We start from the raw sequence: 18,159 nt of genomic DNA on the forward strand, positions 1-18,159 counted from the left end.
AAAGATGAAACACTGAGACGACTGAGAAAAAGCATCTTGGATGGATGGCCCAACATGAAGCAAGACTGCTCACCTGATATAGCAGAGTACTGGAACTGCAGGGCGGAACTATCAGTGGTCGAAGACATCATCTACAAAGGAAGTAAAATAGTTATCCCAAAGAGTCTGAGAAGAGAGATGCTAAAAAAGATCCATGGAGGACATCTGGGAATCGAAAAGTGTAAGAAAAGAGCACGAGAGGTGATGTACTGGCCACGAATCAACCAAGATGTGACAAATGAGGTGTCAAACTGCACAATATGCCTGAAATATCGAGCAAGCAATCCGGTAGAACCACTAAAGCCACACCCAGCACCAGACAGACCTTACCAGAAGGTAGGCGCTGACCTATTCGTATGTCAAGGGAAGGACTATCTTGTCGTCACAGACTATTACTCCCTGTATCCAGAGGTTTGTAGACTGTACACCACCACTGCAGAAGCTGTGATAAGAAGTATGAAAGCCATATTCTCCAGACATGGCGTGGCAAGCGAGGTCTTCACAGACAATGGACCCCAGTTTAACAATGCAAATTTCCGACACTTTGCCAAAGAGTGGGACTTTGTCCACACAACGTCAAGTCCTCACTATCCACAGTCCAATGGACTAGTGGAAAAATTGGTCCAGACAGTGAAAAGACTGATGTACAAGACAAAAGACAGTGGAACTGACTTCTACCAAAGCATGCTTGTATACCGCACAACGCCGCTCGAGTGTGGTATGTCACCAGCCCAACTCCTGATGGGACGTCGGCTAAGGTCAAACCTACCCATCCCGGAGAACCTCCTGAAAACAAAAGAGGGGGAGAAAGTTGTAGTGTATGTACCCGTCTACCTTTAAGGAAACTATTGTATGTAACCGTTCACCTTTAAGAGAACTACTTTAGGTGTGGCACTACTTGTTTGGCTTCTGTATACTGTAATACTGACAGTGACCACACCAGTATATAAGCGTTGTGGTAGGATTCCTTGGGCAGATTCGCCCTGACCTTCGAATAGTAAAGTCCTGTTTGTTTGTTACTCCTGAAGTCTGTGTCGTTATTAACTGCACAACCCACAGACTTTACAGTGGCGACGAGTCTGATCGTACCCTGCGGCAAGACTAATAAAGCAACTAAAGAGCGTCGAAGAGAGGCAACCGCCCTCGTCGTTCTGCTGGGAGAAAACACGAGGCTGCAGCAATAGAAAGGAGGAAGACTTTAGCAACAAAAGCTTCCATCAGCAACAGGCACTGACTGTCCCTTCTGCCACGGTGCGGAGTGAGCCGATCAGCAGGAAGCAAGGCGGCCACGGAGACTGTGAGTAAGGGAAAGTGTAAAGAATATCCGGAGGATAAGGGCTGTGCACTCGACCACGGTCGAGGGGGAAAGGAGCCGGACGGAAAGTTGGGTCCAACGGCGTCGTGAGACAGCCAGACCGCGATCGGCGGGAAAGCCGGGCAGCGACCGAAGCCACGAAGCGCTGAGACCGGGTGCGTAGGCGCGGGAAGAGAGAAACTCAGCCGCAGCCGGGGAGGGAAGCACCGGACCGCGAGAGGGCTGGGAGGCGAATGGGAACCGAGTGTGCGGGAGAAACAGAGCCGACCAAGGGAGACTGCGCGAGAGCCAGTCCAGCGGCTGAACTGTTCTCCGCCAACGGGAGTACCCAGCGCCGGTAGAGCCGAGCGGGCGGGAGAGAGAGAGACAGAGCCGAGCAAGGGGAGAGAGACTGCACGAGAGCCAGTCCAGCGGCTGAACTGTTCTCCGTCAACGGGGTGTACCCAGAGCCGGTAGAGCCGTGCGAGCGGGAGAGAGAGACAGAGCCGAGTAAGGGGAACTGCGCGAGAGCCAGCCCAGCGGCTGAACCTGTCCGCTGTGGGGAAAGCGTACCCCTCCCACCAGGGAAGAATCGCGGGAAGCCGCCATTAGGCGGAGAAGACGACAGACGCGGGAAACCGCCATTGAAGGGGCGGGGAGAGAAGGAAAGAGCGGGAAACCGCCATTTTCATGGGAAAAGCCGCCATCTTAGAAAAAAATATATAATAATTTAAAGAAATACTTGTGTTGTTCCCAAGGAAAGGAAGATGCCTGAGCGTGGGGACATCAACGATTTTAATTCTGAGATAGAAGACTGGACCACGTACGTGGAACGTATTGAGATACATTGTAAGGCTAATAAAATAGCAAAGGATGAAAAAGCTTTAACCTTACTTAACATAATGGGTGCGAAAACATTCGGGTTGTTGAAGCATCTTCTCTCACCAGCTAAACCGGCGGATCAGACTTCCGATGATATTGCAGCAGTGCTGAAGGATCACTTGAACCCCGCACCATTGATGTTGGCTGAACGATTCAAATTCTATGCAAGAACGCAACGGAAAGACGAAAGCAACGCGGAATACTTGGTCGAACTGCGTAGGCTAGCGAAACACTGCCAGTTCGGAGGGAATCTGACAGAGGCACTGCGAGACAAGTTCGTATGCGGATTGTCCAAGGAAGGGACGCAAAAGCGACTACTCGAAGAGAACGATCTTCCACTGGATAAGGCTGTCCTTATCGCAGCATCAAACGAAGCCGCAGCGAAAGGAACTGCGGAAATGCAGCTAAAGGCAGCGGCACTCAGGGTACAACAAATTACTTCGGGTACAACGAAATGCTATCGTTGTGGGAAGACAACACACGACCAGAACCAATGCTTGTTTAAAAAACAAGAATGTAGGAAATGTGGCAAGCTCGGTCACATGGCTAAGGTATGCCGGTCAGGAACGACGTACAACAATAATGAGTCACCACAAAAATGGTACAGAAAGGTACAAGAGGTGACTAGGAAGAGTCTGAAGGAACAGAAGTCGGACTCACACTCCAACTGCAAAGGACTGGACAGTCTAAGAATTCACAATGTGAGTAAGGAAGCTGACCGACAGACTATCTGGATCACGCTACAGATTGCCAAAGTCCAAGTAAAAATGGAAGTGGACACCGGATCGGCGTTGACGGTCATGAATAAGCATGACTATTGTGGTAAACCACTGTCATACCTGTCTGTGTCTGTATGTGTATTCCACTAGGTACAGGTCTGGACATGCCTCGGCTGACTCCTCCCACTATTCCAGGTATATAAGTGACTACCTCCCAGTCCCTTAGTATTCTGGACGGGTCGACCACTCGAGACAAGACCTTCATTCTTTAGTTAATAAAAGCCTGATTGTTACTCGCTCAACTTCAGTCTTTTGAGTAATTGATGGCGCATCAATTTTATTAACTAAATTTTTTATAATGGAGAAGATCCTCACACCAGCATGCCTGGACCTGGACAGTCGGGAAGCGGACGCTTCCACCAAGTTTGCTCACTGGCTCACGTGCTTCGAGACATTCCTGACTGCCTCCACTGCGGTCGAAACGGATGCGGACAAACTGTCTGTCCTGATCTCCAAGGTGAACCACCGAGTGTACTCAGTCATCCGGGATGCGACCTCGTACACAGCCGCCCTCCAGCTCCTCAAGACCCAGTACACGCGCCCTGTGAACGAAGTATACGCTAGGCACCTTCTGGGGAGTCGCAAGCAACAACCTGGGGAATCGACTGAGGAATACCTCCAAGCACTGTCCGTGCTTGGCCGGGCCTGTGGGTGTAAGGCGGTAACGCCCACTAAGTACACGGAGGAACTGATCCGGGATGCCTTCGTAGCGGGCCACAGGTCCAACTACACCCGACAGCGACTGCTGGAGCAGAGTGACCTCACCCTCGACAAAGCCTCCGACATCGCACTAACGCTGGACGCAGCCTTCCGGGGCATGGATGCCTACTCCTCTGCACCGTGGACGCCGCGGGGAACGACAACCTGGGACACGGTAGGACAGCCCCATAGCACCGTGCCACCCCAGCCACAGCCCAACAACGGCCCAACTACCGCAGCAGTGTCCCAAAGCCAGACAGCAGTATCCCAAGGCCAGAAATGCTACTTCTGTGGCCAGGCCAAACACCCCAGAGCGCGCTGCCCGGCGAAGAATGCAACCTGCTCGGGCTGCGGGAAAAAGGGACACTACGCCAGCGTCTGCAAGGCCAAAGCCACCCCGAACGCCAGCAGCGCCGCGTGTGGGCCGTGCGAGCCGCCATCTTGGGCCTCCCCAGCCATGTGCGAACCACCGCAGCAGCAGCCATCTTGGACGACTCCAGCCACATGGGAATCATGGGCGCCGCCATCTTGGACACCAGCCGGGACGCAGCAGACCGCCAACCCCCACCCATCTGATACTCGCAGCGACACACCGACCCCTACGCTGGCCTCTGTGACGCTGGACCAAACGAGACCGCACCAGTTAGCTCGGTCCAAAATGGACGTTAAGGTAAACGGCCATGCAATAAACTGCCTTTTTGACTCCGGGAGCACAGAGAGCTTCATCCACCCCGACACGGTGCGGCGTTGCTCTCTCCCAGTCCTGCCTGCGCACCAGCGGATTTCTATGGCCTCCGAGTCCCAGTCAGCGGACATTGGCGGCTACTGCGTGGTGACACTAGTAGTAGACGGGACTGTGTTCAATAATTTTAAACTCCTGGTCCTGCCCGACCTCTGCGCTGCCGTTCTACTGGGGTTGGATTTCCAGTGCCACCTCAAAAGCGTTACGATGGCGTACGGTGGCCCCCTCCCCCCACTCACAGTCCGCAGCCAGCAGCCTCCAAATTGCCCGCCGCGCACTAGATGCAACCTCTCCACACTCAGAGTCCCACCCCCCCCACTGTTTGCTAACCTCACCCCTGACTGTAAGCCCATCGCCACAAAGAGCAGGCGATACAGTGCCGGGGACAGGGTTTTCATCAAAACCGAAGTGGAACGGCTCCTGAAGGAGGGGATTATTGAGGGCAGCTCCAGCCCCTGGCGAGCCCAGGTTGTGGTCGTTAAGACCGGCGAGAAACAACGCCTGGTCATCGACTACAGCCAAACAATAAACCGCTACACCCTGCTGGACGCCTACCCACTCCCCCGCATAGCTGACATGGTCAACCAGATCGCGCAGTACCGCGTCTTTTCGACCATTGACCTGAAATCAGCGTACCACCAGCTCCCCATCAGCCCTGAAGACCGCCAGTATACTGCTTTTGAGGCAAACGGCCGCCTCTATCACTTCCTTAGGGTTCCCTTCGGCGTTACCAACGGGGTCTCCGTCTTCCAAAGGGAGATGGACCGGATGGTCGATCAAAACGAGCTGCAGGCCACTTTCCCTTACCTAGATAATGTGACCATCTGCGGCCATGACTTGCAGGACCATGACGCAAACCTCGAGAAATTCCTCCGCACCGCCCAACTCCTGAACCTGACATATAACAAGGAGAAGTGCATATTCCGCACAGACCGCCTCGCCATCCTTGGCTGTGTTGTAGAACACGGGGTCATCGGTCCCGACCCGGACCGGATGCGTCCCCTTATGGAACTCCCACTGCCCCACTGCCTAAAAGCTCTGAAGAGGTGCCTAGGGTTTTTTTCCTACTACGCTCAGTGGGTCCCCTACTATGCAGACAAAGCCCGTCCGCTGATCAAGTCCACCTCTTTTCCCGTGACGGCAGAGGCCCGCTTAGCCTTCCACCGTATCAAGGAAGACATTGCCAAAGCCACCATGCACGCAGTGGACGAATCCATCCCCTTCCAGGTGGAAAGCGATGCGTCCGACTTCGCTCTGGCCGCCACCCTTAATCAGGCGGGGAGACCTGTGGCATTCTTCTCACGAACCCTCCAGGGCCCGGAGACCAGACACTCCGCGGTCGAGAAGGAGGCCCAGGCTATCGTGGAGGCTGTGCGTCATTGGAGGCACTACCTGGCCGGAAAACGATTTACCCTGCTCACTGACCAGCGTTCAGTTGCTTTTATGTTCAACAACAAGCAGAGGGGCAAAATCAAAAATGACAAGATCTTGAGGTGGAGAATCGAACTTTCCACCTACAATTACGAGATCTTGTACCGGCCTGGGAAGCTCAATGAACCCCCAGATGCCCTATCGCGTGGCACCTGCGCCAGCGCGCAGATCGATAGGCTGAGGGCCCTCCACAATGACCTCTGCCACCCGGGGGTCACCAGGTTCTTCCACTTCATCAAGGCCCGCAACCTGCCTTACTCCATTGAGGAGGTCAGGACCATGACCAAGAACTGCCAAGTCTGCGCTGAGTGCAAACCGCACTTTTATAGACCAGACAGAGCCCACCTGATAAAAGCCACTCGCCCTTTCGAACGCCTGAGCGTCGATTTTAAAGGGCCTCTCCCCTCCTCCGACCGCAATGTGTACTTCCTCAACATCATTGACGAGTACTCCCGGTTCCCGTTCGCTTTCCCCTGCCCGGACATGACCAGTGCCACGGTCATTAAATGTCTGAACAGCCTCTTCACCCTGTTCGGTTTCCCCAGCTATATCCATAGCGACCGGGGCTCATCGTTTATGAGCGACGAACTCCGCCAGTACCTGCTCGCTAGGGGTATTGCCACAAGCAGGACCACCAGTTACAACCCCCGGGGGAACGGACAGGTGGAAAGAGAGAATGCAACTGTTTGGAAGGCTGCCCTACTAGCCTTAAAGTCTAGGGGCCTTCCGACCTCCCGCTGGCAGGAGGTGCTCCCCGATGCGCTCCACTCGATTCGGTCACTTCTCTGCACTGCCACCAATGCCACCCCTCACGAGAAAATGTTTGTCTTCCCAAGGAAGTCCACATCGGGGACATCGTTACCGCCATGGCTGACGTCCCCAGGGCCGGTACTACTGAGAAGACACATGAGGGCCAATAAAACGGACCCCCTGGTCGAGAGGGTCGACCTCCTCCACGCCAACCCCCAGTACGCTTACATTGCGTACCCGGACGGGCGGGAGGACACAGTCTCCATACGAGACCTCGCACCCTCGGGGACCGCTGTAACCCACTACCCATTACCACCCCCCCCCACGACCCGATATCCAACCCCAGCAGCCGGCTCGCCTTGGACCGTCACCCATGAGGACTACACTCCAGGGCCCCAGCCTACACGGGACGCGACGCCGGAAGCTCCACCACCCCTGCCGTCGCCACGTCGATCACAGCGGCAGACAAGACCTCCGGAGAGACTCCAATACACGAACTTTTAAATACACTTCACCCCGCCGGACTCATTTTTAAACAAGGGGTGAATGTGGTAAACCACTGTCATACCTGTCTGTGTCTGTATGTGTATTCCACTAGGTACAGGTCTGGACATGCCTCGGCTGACTCCTCCCACTATTCCAGGTATATAAGTGACTACCTCCCAGTCCCTTAGTATTCTGGACGGGTCGACCACTCGAGACAAGACCTTCATTCTTTAGTTAATAAAAGCCTGATTGTTACTCGCTCAACTTCAGTCTTTTGAGTAATTGATGGCGCATCAACTATAAAAAGTTATTCAAGTATATTCCACTACGGGATACGGAACTAGTACTGCAGACATACACGGGGCACAAAGTATTCCCCATCGGAAAGATAGAAGTCAAGGTGAGATACAAGGATAAAGATCACCACCGGTTGGACCTGTATGTGTTGCCTGAGGGAGGTCCACCACTTCTGGGACGGGAGTGGATCCAAAAAATAAAGATGGACTGGCATTCACTAAACACCATGACGGTGGATTCCGGAAAAGAGAATGTCAAACCTGAACGGTTGTCCAGAATATTGGACGAAGCTAAAGAGGTATTCCAGCAAGGACTGGGAACACTGCGAGGAATTAAAGCAAAGGTTAAGATTGCAGAACATGCAAGCCCAAAGTTTTTTAAGGCCAGATCGGTACCTTACGCAATACGACCAGCTGTGGAGGCAGAACTGGAAGAACTTGAACGATCAGGGGTCCTGTCAAAAGTGGACTGGAGTGAGTGGGCCACGCCCATTGTTCCCGTCATGAAGTCCTCACCAAGTAATAAGCCAGGGGGACCGGGGAAGGTCCGTATCTGCGGAGATTTCAAGATCACAGTGAATCCGGTGCTTCACACGGTACAATACCCGCTTCCGCGGATTGAAGATATCTTTGCTTCGTTGGCTGGAGGGAAGCACTTCACCAAGATAGACCTGGCTCAGGCATATTTACAGATGGAGGTCGAGGAAGAGTCACGCCAGTACCTCACCATCAACACACACAGAGGCTTGTATCGCTATAATAGACTGGTCTTTGGGGTAGCTTCGGCGCCAGCAATTTGGCAGAGGGCCATGGAGCAGGTATTACAAGGAATTCCAAGCACGCAGTGCTACTTAGATGATATTCTGATCACGGGAAAAGACGAGGAAGAACACCTCACAAATTTGAAACTGGTACTCACCAGGTTGAAGGAGTATGGCCTTCGGGTTAATCGCAAGAAGTGTGAGTTCTTCCAAAAACGGATCTCATACTGCGGTCATGTCATTGACCGAGAGGGACTGCACAAGTCACCTGAAAAGATAGAAGCGGTCGTGAAGGCCCCCGCTCCAGGAAACGTATCACAGTTAAGATCATTCTTGGGGTTGATTAATTACTATCACAAGTTTCTGCCAAATTTATCCACGGTGCTGCATCCGCTGAATGCTCTGTTGCGGAAAGATACACCATGGAAGTGGAGTGAGGAATGCAGAAAGGCTTTTCGCAGAAGCAAGGAGTTGATTACCTCTGAAGAAGTGTTGGCTCATTTCAACCCAACATTACCCCTTCGTCTAAAAGAGCCATCAATTGGTCCAGGCAGCGGGCGGTCGAGGGGGTCGTCCAGCCGGATTGCCTGCATCTCTTCCGCGGCCATGTTCGCGCCCGGGTGGCCCAGGAGATGGAGCACGCGGTGTCCGCTGGTGCGCTTGAGTATTTCCGCGACCGATGGGCGCCGCGGGGACTGGAGTGCATCATCAACACAGAAAACCAAATTTTAATTTGATTTGTTAAGCTTTAGTTGAACTTTTGTTTATTTACAGTTGAATTGGGTTTTTTTTTTTTTTTTGGGTCCAAATAAAAGAGTACCCCTTCGTCTAGCTTGTGATGCTTCCCCGTACGGAATTGGAGCAGTACTGTCGCACAGGCTACCAAATGGCTCGGAAAGGCCAGTGGCATTCGCGTCCCGATCGTTGAACTCCGCAGAGCGAAATTATGCTCAAATAGATAGGGAGGCCCTCAGTCTGGTGTGGGGCGTGAAGAAATTCAATCATTACCTGCAATGTAAGAAGTTCACATTACTGACAGACCACCAGCCGTTGGTGTCCATATTCAACCCAAACAAGGCCGTTTCCACCATGACAGCACAAAGGTTACAAAGGTGGTCCGTGTTACTTGGGGCACACCAATATGACATCGAATACAAAAGGTCCAAACAGCATGGAAATGCTGATGGGTTATCGCGCTTGCCATTACCGATGGTAGAAGAAGCGAGTACAGTGGACCCAGTAGAGATGTTCCACTCATCCACAGTGGAGTGTTTACCGATAACAAACTCAATGATTGAGAATGAGACAAGGAATGACCCGACTCTTTCATGAGTCTATGATTTAATGGTGGAGGGATGGCCAGCACAGAGCGAACCAACACTGCAAGCATTTTCACAGAGGAAAGAACAACTGTCAGTGTGTCGAGGAACCCTGATGTGTGGATCTAGAGTGGTGATTCCACCCAAACTCCAAAAGAAGGTGCTAAAGGAGCTGCACGAAGGACATCTGGGTGGAGTGAAGATGAAGAACCTAGCAAGAGCGTTTGTGTGGTGGCCAGGCATTGATGGAGACATCGAAGAGATCACTAAGAACTGCCTAGGATGTCAGAGGGTTCAGAACGCGCCACCACAGGCTCCTCTGCATCCATGGGAGTGGCCCTCATCTCCTTGGCAAAGAGTACACATCGACTTTGCTGGTCCATTTATGGACTCGATGTTTCTAATAGCGGTGGATGCCCACTCCAAGTGGCCGGAAGTAATTAAGATGACTACCACCACCACGGAAAAAACCATCACAGTGTTAAGGACTATGTTTGCTAGGAATGGCCTGCCGGAACAGATCTGTTCTGATAATGGACCGCAATTTGTGTCCGAAGAATTCAAGAAATTCTTAAAGAGCAATGGGGTTAAGCACTACACGTCAGCCCATACCACCCCGCCTCCAATGGATTGGCTGAAAGGTTTGTCCAGACCTTCAAGAAGGCCATAAAGGCCATGGGTAATGAAGACATAAATCTACAACATAAGGTGGATAGCTTTTTGTTGGCCTACCGGAATGCAACACATGCGGTCACAAATCAAACTCCCGCCATGATGTTTTTTAATAGACGCCTAAGATGCCGGCTGGATTTACTCAAACCAAACGTCAGAAGGGACGTAGAGAACCGGCAATTCCAAGGCATGAATGAAAGGGCCACTAGATCTTTCCAGATCGGTCAACGAGTTTTGGCCCGGGACTACCGTACCGAGAAATGGCAGCCTGGAACTATTGGAAAAAGGCTAGGGCCGTTGATGTATACGGTGGACATTGGGGACAATATAATAAGGCGCCATGTGGACCAGATCATAGGGTCCGCCACAAATGGGCAACCGACTTCACCACCTTACCCGGGTAATGTTGAAACTGAGATACCCAGAACACCTACTTCCGATCTGGTGATACTGGAATCAGATGAACCTGACACTGTTTTTCAAGCCGAATCGACTTTGCCAGAAGCACATACTAGCCCGCAGGGAATGACGACACCACTGCGGCGTTATCCGGACAGAATCCGGAAACCTCCAGAAAGACTGAATCTATGAACTGTCTTACATAAGCTGTATATATGTTATAATGTATGTTTACTAAGGAATCAGTATGTTGTAAGCTAAAAGGGGAGGATTGTAGTGTATGTACCCGTCTACCTTTAAGGAAACTATTGTATGTAACCGTTCACCTTTAAGAGAACTACTTTAGGTGTGGCACTACTTGTTTGGCTTCTGTATACTGTAATACTGACAGTGACCGCACCAGTATATAAGCGTTGTGGTAGGATTCCTTGGGTAGATTCGCCCTGACCTTCGAATAGTAAAGTCCTGTTTGTTTGTTACTCCTGAAGTCTGTGTCGTTATTAACTGCACAACCCACAGACTTTACAAAAGTGAGGAAGTTCAAAGAGCAACAGAAAGAAAAGCAAAAGTACTACTATGACAGAGGAACACAAAACCTACCTGAACTCCACACTGGTGACCAAGTAAGGTTGAAAGACAAAACAAACACATGGACTCAGAAGGGAACTGTCCTGAGTGAAGTTCAACCAAGATCATACACCATTCAGACAGATGAGGGTGCTGTTCTGAGAAGAAATCGTCGAGATCTTCTCATGGGACCAGCCACAGCAGGTCAAAAGACTGATACTGTTGAACAACCTGATCACACAGCTGAGAACCAATCATCTGAGGCAACAACTCAGATTCAAGGACAATCAATCAGAAAATCCTCAAGACACGTGAAGCCTCCTGAGAGACTCATTGAGCAAATTTAAGGACTATTGTTAAAGAAGGAAGTAATGTTATCTTATTCTTTCTTCAAGTTCTAGTGTATTGACATATTTCATGTGAACACACAAAGCAAGGGTAAAAAACCTTGATCATGATAATGATAATGTAAGTTCATTAAATGTTGTTAGTTAAAAGTAAAATACTTTTGTTTTAAGAAAGGGAGATGTAAGGATATCAGCAAATAGTGATGATATTTGTCTGTGTTTGATTACTTATGCCTTACAGCATATTTGTCTGTGTTTTTGATTACTTGTGTCTGACCAGCAGAGGTCATGTGAGAGACAAGCAGTCCAGAGGAGTTTTACTTTCAGTTTCATTCTAGCTGCATCACAGCATAGTGTGTTCTGTAAAAAGCTGTAGAAAGTCTTGAACAAGACTTTAGATTAAACAACATTCTCTTTCAGAAATGAGTCTTTATTGAACCCAAAAAGAAATCAAAACATTGTACAGTGTGAAGAACTGGGTTCACTGTCACCTTAAAGTCCCCACAGATGCGAACCTTCTTTGGTTCCCCAGGCGTATTACTCAACGACCTCTTCATTACAGGAACGATGGGTGTAGCCCACTCGCTCCAGTACTCCTGAACGTTCCAAACCTTCCAGCTCTGCTTCGACGGCTGGGCGGATTGCATAAAAAACTTTGGGCTTGCATTTTCCTCTATTTTGATCATCGTTGTTATGCCTTTTAGTGTTCCGAGTCCCTGCTGGAACACTTCTTGTGCGTCAGTTAGCATTTTTGACAGTCATCCAGGTGTGACGTCGTCATCCTTTTTGGCATCTGCAGTCAGTGCTTGTATGGAATGCCAATCTAGCTGTATCTTCCGGATCCATTCACGTCCTAGTAGTGGTGGTCCTCCATCTGGCAATACATATAGGTCAATTTTTGGTGTTTCCTTGCCGTTATATATAACATTCACCCTTATTTTTCCTTTGGGGTAGACTTTTTGCCCTGTGTACGTCTTCAAGACAATCTTTGTATCTCTCAAGGGTATATGTGAGAATAGCTGCTTGTAGTCCCTTCGGTTTATGACTGTTAGGGCTGATCCTGTGTCCAATTCCATTTTCACTTGGACTCCTGCTATCTTGAGCGTGACCCAGATAGTTTGGTGATCCTCCTTTTTGATCACATTATGTAGTTTCTGACAACCCAGCTCCTTGCTTCCGGAGTCTGTATCACTCTTCTGTTCGTCTGAACTACTCTCCGTCATCTTATGTACCTTCTTGTACTTCTCCTGTGGAGATTTCTTGCTGCTGGTTTTCTTTCCCAACCTGCAGACTCTTGCTATGTGTCCTACTTTTCCACACTGTCTGCATACTTTGTCCTTGAACCAGCAATCATTATGGTCGTGTGTTGTTCTGCCGCAGCGATAGCGCTTCACTGTTCCGTATGACATTTCATTTGTGCCATATACTTGCGGTCTCCGTTGTATCTCTGCAACGCCCTGTGCTGCTGCTTCGTGTGATACTGCAATGCTGAAAGCCTTGTCCAGCGTAAGATCCTTTTCTGATAGAAGCCATTTCTGGGTTCCTTCACTTTGAAGCCCACACACAAACTTGTCCCTTAAAGTATCTGTTAGTCCCGTTCCAAACTGGCAGTGTTTCGATAGCTTGCGTAGTTCCGTTAAATACTCAGCATTACTTTCATCTTCATGCTGGTTCCTTTTGTGAAACTTAAATCTTTCTGCTATCAGCAGCGGTGTGGGGTTTAAGTGGTCCTGTAGGATTGACACTATGTTTTCAAAATCCTTTTCTACTGGCTTCTCTGGGGTTACTAGGTTTCGTAGTAAGCCATATGTTTTTGCACCCATTGAATTCAACAATACCAGCGCTTTCCTCTCATCTGGCACTTCATTCGCCTTGCAGTATACTTCTATGCGTTCGACATATGTCGTCCAATCTTCGACTTCATTGTCGAACGCTGTGATACTGCCACTCTGGCATTTTTGGGTGTGGTTAGACTGGCTTAAAATGGCGTCTCCCGCGCTTTCCTTTCTTATCCGCGTTTTCCTGCGCGCCTCTCTCCCCCGTTGACGCTGCTCAGCCCTTGAACACCGGCTTCGCTCTGCTCTGCTCTCTCTTGCCTCTCTCCCTCGTTGACGCCACTCGGTCCTGAACACCAGCTGCGCTCTGTGCGCTCTACCCTCTCTCTCTCCCCCGTCGATGCTGCTCGGCCTTTTTCTGTGCCGCCCGGTCGGGCTCTAGCCGCCGCTGTCCGGGAAGGGTCTGCGCAGTACCTGTTGCCAGCCCGTTTCGCTGGACCACCGTGACTGGAAAGCCAAGCCTGGCTCTCGACAGCCTCCCCTGCGATGCTCAAATCTCTGCTGGATGACTGGGGGATTGCCCATGGTCAACGCCCGTGCTTCTGGACTCGGCCTTCTTCCAGTGTTCTCCAAGAGCGAATCCCTGGGAGGTGATGCAGAGTTGCAGGTAGGTTCGAATCTGCTCATCGCCAATGTTAGATCCGTGTATCTTGATGTTGTTTCCTTCAATAATTCGACAACAAGACTGCAGGGAACGATTCAACAGGTGTTTACTGAATGAGGGTTACTCTAGAACTAACTGTACAGATCACTACTCAGGGTTTATATTCAGGTGTGGTCACTGCTGGTACTACAGTATACAGGAGCTGTAAAAAGTAGTTCTCCCCTTAAAGGTACATACATTACAAGGCCGTGTGAGGAGTCGGCAGTAGCAGCGGGGGAGGCATAAACACAGGGAGGCCGAGGACAGCGTGGCCCTGTGAGGAGTCGGCAGCAGCAGCGGGGGAGGCTGAGGACAGCGTGGCCCTGTGAGGAGTCGGCAGCAGCAGCGGGGGAGGCATAAACATGGGGAGGCCGAGGACAGCGCGGCCCTGTGAGGAGTCGGCAGCAGCAGTGGGGGAGGCATAAACACGGGGAGGCCGAGGACAGCGCGGCCCTGTGAGGAGTCGGCAGCAGCAGTGGGGGAGGCATAAACACGGGGAGGCCGAGGACAGCGCGGCCCTGTGAGGAGTCGGCAGCAGCAGTGGGGGAGGCAGATACAAATATGGCGAATTCCAAAAGAACAGCAAAATCAAGGAGTGATATCACAGGACAGAAGGTAGTTGATTGGTGGGTGAGTATTAGCGTTTTATTCTCTCTACCTTAACTAGATAAACAAATTAATATAACTATAAATAATCGTGTGAATAAAGACTTTTACTAAGAGAATGCGAGGAGTGGCCGGAGATAAAGGTAGGCCCAACTTTTAAGACTCTTAGGGGGAGAAATTCGGTTGGTTAGCACCTCCCGTTAGCGCCACTTGGGGGCGATATTGGGGCACTAACGACTTACCGCCCGGGTGCGGCAATGTTACCGCTACCCGCGAAATTCACCTAGCGGTTTGTGGCGGCGGTAACCCCTAGTGCCACGCTCTCCTGCACCCAGAGATCGTGACATCATCTGGCTGCGCAGCACCCCATTAGTGCCCCAGACCCGAAATTCAGTTCCAGCCCCTGCAGCATCGCTGGGAGATAACACCAACAGCTGCAGGAGGCGTTGTTCGGGAAGTCGGGCACTTCGAGAGCTCTAATTAAAGGTAAGAACATGAGAACATAAGAAATAGGAGCAAGAATAGGCTCTTGGCCCCTCGAGCCTCCTCCGCCATTCAATAAAATCATGGCTGATCTTGGGCTCAAAGCCACTTCACTGCCCGCTCCCCATAACCCTTCACTCCCTTATCTTGCAAAAATTTGTCTATCTCCACCTTAAATGTATTTAATGACCCAGCCTCCACAGCTCTCTGGGGCAGAGAATTCCACAGATTTACGACTCTCTGAGAGAAGAAATTCCTCCTCATCTTAGTTCTAAAAGAGCGACCCTTTATTCTGAAACTATGCCCCCGAGTTCTAGATTTCCCCACGAGAGGCCGCTGGTCTCCAGTAGAAATATGTTTCGTTCCTTTAGGGTGCATTTTCAAAATGTTTAAATGGCGTGATTGATCAGCCCTGCACTCTGTTGGAGTGCTTGGGGCTGATCGTCGAGGATCCCGGCTGCCGTTGGCGACAAGGGAGATCATTCAAATGCCGAGCCTGCAGCAATGGCCCTTCTCGTTAAGAGAGGGAAGGAGCCCTCGGAACCCGGCAGCGCAGCAGTGGTCATTGTGCAGCGCTGCACCACTACCACCCCTCCTGCGTGGTTTAGCACTCCAGAAGGGAAGTGGTAGCGCTTGATTTAGTGCTCCACTTCCTTCCTGGAGTGCTAACACTGAATTTAGCGAAAGCTGAGGATGATTTTTCCAGCTTTCAAAATTTAACGCCCCAAACGGGGCGATACCGAATTTATCACCCTTAGTCTTAAGTTTATTTCTGTAAGTTAGTTAATAGTCAAATAAATAGAGGCATGGCAGGGCACCTCAGTCCCATGGAATGCACATCTTGTGTCATGTAGGAAGTCCAGGACGTTTCCCGTGTCCTGGACAACCACGTGTGCAGGAAGTGTCGTCAGCTGGAGGAGCTCGAGCTCCGGGTTTCGGAGCTTGAGCAGCAGCTGGCGTCACTGCTGTGCATCCGTGAAGCTGAGAGCTACGTGGATAGCACGTTTCAGGAGGTGGTCACCCTGCAGCGTAAGAGTGTGTAGGTAGAGAGGGGAACGGGTGACCGTCAGACAGGAAAGGAGGACCAGGCAGGTAGTACAGGAGTCCCCTGAGTTCATCTCGCTCTCCAACCAGTATTCAGCTGGTGAGGGCGATGGTTTTTCTGGGGAGTACAGCCAGAGCCAAGTCCATGGCACCATGGGTGGCTCAGCTGTACGGAGGGAAGGAGGAAGATCGGGAAGGCAATAGTGGTAGGGGATTCGATAGTTAGGGGAACAGACAGGTGTTTCTGCAGCTGCAGACGTGATTCCAGGATAGTATGTTGCCTCCCTGGTGCCAGGGTCAAGGATGTCACTGAGCGGCTGCAGAACATTCTGAGGGGGGAAGGTGAACAGCCAGAGGTTGTGGCCCATATCGGTACCAACGACATAGGTGGAAAAAGGGATGAGGTTCTGCAGGCAGATTTTAGGGAGCTAGGAAAGAGATTAAAAAGCAGGACCTCAAAGTTAGTAATCTCTGGATTACCCTCTGTGCCACGATTTAGTGAGTATAGAAATAGGAGGATAAAGCGTGGCTGGAGAGATGGTGCAGGAGGGAGAGCTTCAGATTCTTGGGACATTGGGACTGGTTCTGGGCGAAGTGGGACCTGTACAGGCCAGATGGGTTGCACCTCAAACAGCGCCGGAACCAATGTCCTCACGGGGGGAGGAGGGTTACTAGTGCTGTTGGGGAGGGTTTAAACAAATTTGGCAGGGGGATGTGCACCAGGATGTAGCATTAGAAAGCAGAAACAAGGTGCATAAAGGATTGGGAGAGACAGATAGCACTAAAGTAAGAAATAGTAAGGTACTAGGTGGGGTCAGACTAAGAGAGAATACAAGAAGGTCTAAGATAGGTTTACAGTGCATGTGTGTAAACACACGAAGCATGGTAAATAAGGTTGGTGAGTTGCAGGTGCAAATAGCCACATGGGAATATGATGTCATGGCGATAACGGAGACCTGGCTCAAAAAAGGGCAGGATTGGGTTTTAAATATTCCTGGATATAAGGTGTTCAGGAAAGATAGGGAAAGAAAGAAAAGAGGCAGGGTGGCAGTATTGGTTAAGGAGAATGTTACAGTGCTGGAGAGAGAGGATGTCCTGGAGGGGTCAAGGACAGAATCTATTTGGTTAGAGTTAAGAAATAATAGAGGTGCCATTATACTAAAAGAAAGTATTCCATAGGCCACCAACTAGTGGGAAAGATATAAAGGAGCAAATTTGCAGGGAAATTACAGAGAAGTGCAAGAACTATAGAGTCGTAATAATGGGGGACTTCAATTATCCTAATATAGACTGGGATTGTAATAGTGTAAAGGGCAGAGAGGGGGAAGAATTTCTGAAGTGTGTTCAGGAGAACTTTCTTGATCAGTACATTTCTGGCCCAATGAGAAGGAGGCATTGCTGGCTCTGGTTCTGGGGAATGAGGTGGGTGAAGTAGTATCATAAGGTTTAGATTAGCTATTGAAAAGGACAGAGAGCAATCTAGATTAAAATACTTAATTGGAGGAAGGCAAATTTCAGAGGGTTGAGAACGGATCTGGCCCTGGTAAATTGGAATCAAAGAATGGCAAGCAAAACTGTAGTCAAACAATGGGCTGCCTTTAAAGAGGAGATGGTTTGGGTATGGTCGAGGTACATTCCCACGAGGGGGAAAGGTAGGGCAACAAAAGCCAGAGCTCCCTGGATGACGAAAGAGATAGAGAGTAAGATGAAGCAGAAAAAGAGCGCTTATGACAGATGTCAGGTTGAGAATACAAGTGAGAATCAGGCTGAATATAGAAAGTTCAGAGTGGAAGTGAAAAAAAAATAACCGGGGCAAAGAGAGAAAATGAGAATAGATTGGCAGCTAATTCATCTATAGGCATATAAATAATAAACGGGTAGTAAGAGGAGGGGTGGGGCCGATTAGGGACCGAAAAGGAGACCTACGCATGGAGGCTGAGGGCATGGCTGAGGTACTAAATTAATAATTTGCATCTGTTTTCAACAAGGAAGAAGATGCTGCCAAAGTCATAGTGAAAGAGGAGGTAGTGGAGATACTGGATGAGATAAAAATTGATAAAGAGGAGGTACTAGAAAGGCTGTCTG

The sequence above is a fragment of the Somniosus microcephalus genome, chromosome 1, assembly GCF_052327205.1.
Source record: "Somniosus microcephalus isolate GS21.2 chromosome 1, FLI_Smic_1.0, whole genome shotgun sequence".
NCBI lineage: Eukaryota > Metazoa > Chordata > Chondrichthyes > Squaliformes > Somniosidae > Somniosus > Somniosus microcephalus.